Genomic DNA, 6,000 nt, shown 5'->3' on the forward strand with positions numbered 1-6,000 from the left:
ACAAGCTCAATCACACTCGCTCTGCGCTTTCCTGAATGTCATCGCCATCACAGTGTTCAGAGTGCGATTGCGCTATGTCAACACCTCGTTGCCATGACTACACACTCAGAGAAATGCGCCAAACCCCGTTAACATCGGCGCCTCGTAAGGCACCCCATCGCCCCTTGTCAGTCGCGTTCCTTTTAGGTGCCATATCTCGACGAGCCGGCCAGTGTTCCTTCAATGGTAGCAAATCAACCTGAGCATTGTACCCCATGTCCTCGCATAACACACCCCTTCCACCTCCCCCCCAACCCCCCAACCCTCAGCATCCTGCCATCAGGTTTCCCTGGCAACTGTTGCTGCTGCGACAGCCCTTATCACAGCGTCTTGATTTTGGTTTCGAATGCTAAACAGACAGGAGCAGACAGTATAGAATTCTATCCATGTGTGCGTATACATCCATCTCAAAGATCTTTCCCTTGTTTTCTCAATAATGTATTTGATTTGTTCACACCAGCAACTATATTTCTTACTTCACTGACTTTCTGTCAGTGAATCATGCAATTTACATGCCACTATCCCCTATGCATTTAATTTGCATAGGCCCCACACCATTGCTAAACGCATTTATGCACCCTACACTTGTGATTAACACTCATACCCTGCATCAGTCATTAACATATTCCTTTCCCAGCACAAGGGGTTCATATTCCCCTCACAAGTTATATACATATTCATCTGCCTCTGTGTGTGCAAATAACAGAGAAATGATCATGTGGGCATTCTGATGTGTGTGTCAGTTTTGTGTATATCAGTGGCTGAAAGCAAGGACTGTTACAAAAGCTATTTACCCCTAATTCCTCAGATACTGTGTGCCCTGCCTATCGCCCGTAGTAGCCCATCACTTTGGAAAGCATTGTGTAGCCCCTATAGCTCCTATGAAGTGGCACAAACCAGAGGCCATGTTATTGAGGCTCGGTGGTAGAGAGAGCAACGGTTGAGCCTGAGACACACAGTCACAGTGCTGCAGTGTCTGAGTCACAGAGCACTGAACACACTCCCAACACTCTAATGGCAATGCTGTGTTTACTGTGCAGGAAGGGACCCGCTCGTTCACCCATTCAGGGAATAGGTGAAAAACACCAGAATATGGGTGTGTTTGTGTGTGTGCGTGTGTGTGTGGGTGTGGGTGTCTGTGTGTATGCTTGTGCATGTGTATGCTTGTGTGTTTTTCGCGTGTGTAGATTATAAAATGCTTGTTGTATAAGGCAAAGAAATCAGGACATTTGAAGCAGTACATTGTTTATGGCAAAAGGTGTTACACCATTGTTGATGCAATATTGCTCAGTGTGTGTGTGTGTGTGTGTGTGTGTGTGTGCACGTGTGTGTGCGTGTTCAGGTGCACTTACGCTAGCTAGGTTGTGTAAGGAGGGGAAGAGGGAGGAGGGGCGGTCAGACCTCCATTTTAAATCCCCAGTTCAAACCAGCTCTGTCTGTCTCCCTCTGCTTCAGGCTACTTTTATGATCCTCTCACTGACACTTAAAGTAAAAACAGGATTTTCTTTTCTTTGCTTAAGCAGCTTCCCCATTTTCTCTCTCTCTCTCTCTCTCTTTCTCTCTCTTTCTCTCTCTCTGCATATTGGGATAACTGATAAAAGGTCTTTTCAATCAGGCCAACCTCTCATTTCAACATCCCCAGCCTCTTTTAGCTCTTTGTCAATCTTCCACAACAAATTGTGGTTCAAGGGTCAAGGCTAGTGGCAGCTTCTGTTTACCACACATCCTAAGCTAGCTAATAAAGGTGAGCAATTTTGAATTGTGCCATTTGTTTTTTATTGTTTTGCCCTGGCTATGTACGCGAGTAACACCTGTTGGTCAAGCTTAAGTGATTTTTAATGTGCATTTTCAGTAGCTGTATTATGCTTAATCGTCTTGACAGTTATGTGACTTTTAGTCATAATCGTAACGATGCACATGAAAGGATATGCTGCTGTTCTCTTATGGTGCGTGAGGTTTTTGGTAGCATGGATATGAGTGTGATCCAGGTTCGGTGTGCTGCTCATTGTGGCCACACGTGCTCCAGTGCCTGAGGGCAATGTCGCACACATGTTAACCTCAGCGCTGCAAGCTCTGTGTGAGCTCCACATTGCTTAATTTCTTTTCTGTCACCCCCCTTTAAAAAATAGCAGTGAAGCAACAGCAGAGCTCAATGCATTATTGATACACATGGTGTCAATGATGCATGTGCATAGGCTCCCGTCGAAGAGCACCAAACCGCTATAATTTATATGCATCCTTATTGCTACTATTTTTCACACAGCCATCAAGAGCGTGAGACCCGAGCCAAACGTTGTAGCTTGTCTCCTCACATGATGGCTGCTGTGATTCTGTTAAGTGCAACAGGGTTTTGTGTGCCACTGTGTCACCCCCCCCCCCCCCCCCCACCCTCATCCACCCAGCAGCAGTGCTGTCTCACTATTCACTGTGCCTCTGCTGTGGGATGTTTGGCATTCAGGGGCTGGTGTCATCCCCATCATGCTGGTCTAAGGCCGATTTGATGGCACCATTTTTTAGATACCCGGGTCATTCTGTTATGATATTTTTTTTTTTTCCTCAATGCAATGTTGCTTCCACTGGGGCTTGAGATGAAATGTGCACAGACATTTCTCTGTGTCATCACTGTAAAAACCCTGCCCTGAAGACACTTATCAAACATTACCACACACACAAGCATGTGCAGATGTAAGAACCATGCACACACACACACACACACACACACACACACACACACACACACACACACACACACACACACACACACACACACACACACACTAACACTAACAATTGATTGAGGTGGGGCTTTCTTAAACAATTTACAGCTGAGTGCAGTGGAGGTTAACACAAACCTCTCAACCGTTGCCATTGTGCTTCAGTTCACGCGTGTGTGCTTTATATCCTGTGAAGGTGTCCTTAATTTGAGAATGGCCGAGCCATTAGCACATGGCTTCTTTCCTTGTTGCCTTGGTAACTGTGTCGTTGGTCACAAGATGTCCGTTTTGGTCGTCTTGCGAGCTTTGAGCTATGTGGAGTCTGAGGGGGGCTTGTCAGTGTGTAGGCTGTGACGTGAGAGTGATGAGTGGTGTCTCATCCCAGATGACTATCTCCTCTGTGTCACTCAGCTGTGGGTCAGCGGGCCTGTGAGCTGCTCAGACGAAAACTGAGAAAAATCCACACAGTCATTGAAATAGTAGAATGGGTCACGCTCACAGCCCATGTAATTGTGAAGTACCGATTAATGGGAATAGTAAAGCCTGAGCGCTGCTTAACACAGAGCTTCCCATGAATGCTTTATAAATGAAGATATCAGTGTCGTCAGAGTGATTACATTTTTACATTTGTTTACCAGAAAACTCTACTGCCCTTTATGCTGTAAACCCTTTCAGAACTCTGTGGGGTAAACTGTGTTTTGAGAACAATCTGGGTTGTTGCGGCTCATGTTGAGATTTGGAAAAGTTCTTCTGGAGCAACTTCATGCCCTGAAGCGCTGTGGAAAACTCCCCTTCAGTTCTGTGATGTGCACAGACTCTGGGACTTGTATAGAAATGTCCTGAACCATCTGTAACTATTAAAGGATATGCTGACCCAGCAGCTGTGCTCCTCTCAGAGGACGGGCTCACAGTTAAATTTCCACGAACATATCCACAGAAGCCCGGCTCCCAGATTTACTGTTTATGGGCACCTTGGCTCAGCATCATAATCACACTCTGCTGTGTCTGATGTTTGTTTGAAGCTGGGCGTGGGCCATAGAGTACATTTCAGCTCTTTGAAGTGTAAATTCAGGTCTGGTTGGAGCACCGTATAGAGGGCATCAAGGAGATAGAGAAAGCCATATGGATATAAGCTAGTGGCTTGATAATAGAGCAGTCTAACCCTTATCTGTCTGCTGAGGTGGCAGAGGCCCAGGAGGACGTGAGGTCAATCCCAGACCAGACATCAACAGCGAGGGTCAGAAGTTGTCTGGGCTCAGAGAGGTGAAACCAGCCCTGACCTAGATAAGCCTTCCCAGCTGAGTTTTGAATCAGACCTGCAACATCCTCCCCGATAAAAGAAGTTTTTAAAAAGCAGGAAGCAGTTGTAAACAGTCATCAATATGAAATAAACTTTTACTGGAGATATTGATTTTTCTTTACCCTTTTTTTGTCTCCACCCCCACAAGTCAGCCAGTGAGGCACGCTGCTTTTCTCATTGGTGCTGATTTATTTATCTGATCTGGCCCTTAGTACCCTCATCTATGTCTGCTCTCATTTCTGCTCCCAATCTATGTGACACCAACCTTACAAGTTATATTTTTACCCCTGATGAACGGCTACGAGCGATATTCAGCAGGCATGGCAGCGGCCTTGCTTGTGCTCAAGCTGCAGTCTTTCTGTGTGTCCCATCATGGCTGTGCCACCTTTACCAGGCTCTGCCAGCAGTAGAGCCCGCTTACCACGCAACAGCTTCAGTCGCCTCAGGCCTCCCCACCCTCTGAGTCCAAGGGAAAATACAGTGACAAGGGAGGACAAGCAAGACAGAAATAGAGAAAGAGAAAGGAGAGATAGACTGAAAAGAGACGAGGATGACAGGAGGAATGAAAGATGACAAATCCTGTCACTCCATATCTATGTAGGTTTAAGTCTACATGTGTGAGTGTGTTTGCATGTGTGTGCATGAATGGAATATGTCACATGCACACAGAGGCCCTAGGTCTACACGCTGTGTGTGTAATAGTTGCATGAGTGGTATAAGTATGCATATTTATGCATACGTCCGAGTGGGTTGCATGCGTACTTGTGTGCACTCGAGTGCGCATGGTATCCGTGTTTGTGTATCTGTGTGCGGCAGAGATAAAGACATGAAGGAGGAAGGGCCGCCGTGGTGCTTATATGTCAGCCAGCGCTGGAGGGGAAATGACTCCTCTCTGTCCTCGACCCAGGGGAGGCAGAGAAGGAGCACAGCTGACTTCTCCTGCTTCTTTGCCTTTTTCTCACTCTCTCCTTCAGAAATGTAGCGAAAGCCTCAGTCACGGCCTCTCCCTCCCTCTCTGACTCTCACACACACACACTTGTATGCTCGCTCGCTCACGGGAGTATGTCTCCCACATTATCCCCCTTTCCTCCTCTTGTGCTTCTCATCCCCTTAACCCTCCTGTTCCCCTCCTCCGCTCTTCTCTTTCTACCTCATGCTTCCTGTTTCACCCATCCCACATTTTTCTTCTGCAATTTTTCACCCCCTGCAGCTAGTTGTCAACTTGTGATTCTGTATTAACCCCTTGATCCACACAAACACACACACACACACACGTACACACTCTCCCACGCTCTCGTTAGGGCCCTCACCACTCCAATCCCCTCTCAGGAAACATGGAAAACAAACCCAACAACAAACCAAGGCTTCTGATATTTCCTTCCCTCTGTTCAATTAAACATGGCCTCCATCTGCTTCTTTGTTTCACTTCGCTTTTCTTCTGCAATATTGACTATGGTTGTTCTTGTGATTGTTTCTTAAGACTGTGTTTTAACCTGTTATAACCACAAATGTACGTATTAACACTGGAGAGACATGTCACGGGTGTGTGTGTGTGTGTGTGTGTGTGTGTGTGTGTGTGTGTGTGTGTGTGTGTGTGTGTGTGTGTGTGTGTATGTGAGAGAGAGTGTGTGTGTTTGCGTGGAGGAGGATGGATTTGTTCTGCTACAAGGTTCTGTGCCAAATCTTTTTCAGAACATTCAATCTCTGTTCATGTGCCATACTGAGAAATTTATGAAATAAAAATAACGTTTTTTCACAAAAATCAAAGTGAGGTTGGGGTGCTTATTTTTGACTGTAGATCTATTAACTTAAAACCACGTATGCCAAATCACTGGCGCACAACAGCAGAAAAGCTGCAGGTCATTTCGCTTACATGTATGTGTGTGAATTAATTTATGTGAATTCTTAATGTGTGTTGTCTTCCACGTCGTTGCTGTTGTTTTCCCA

This window comes from Cottoperca gobio, chromosome 8, assembly GCF_900634415.1.
Source record: "Cottoperca gobio chromosome 8, fCotGob3.1, whole genome shotgun sequence".
NCBI lineage: Eukaryota > Metazoa > Chordata > Actinopteri > Perciformes > Bovichtidae > Cottoperca > Cottoperca gobio.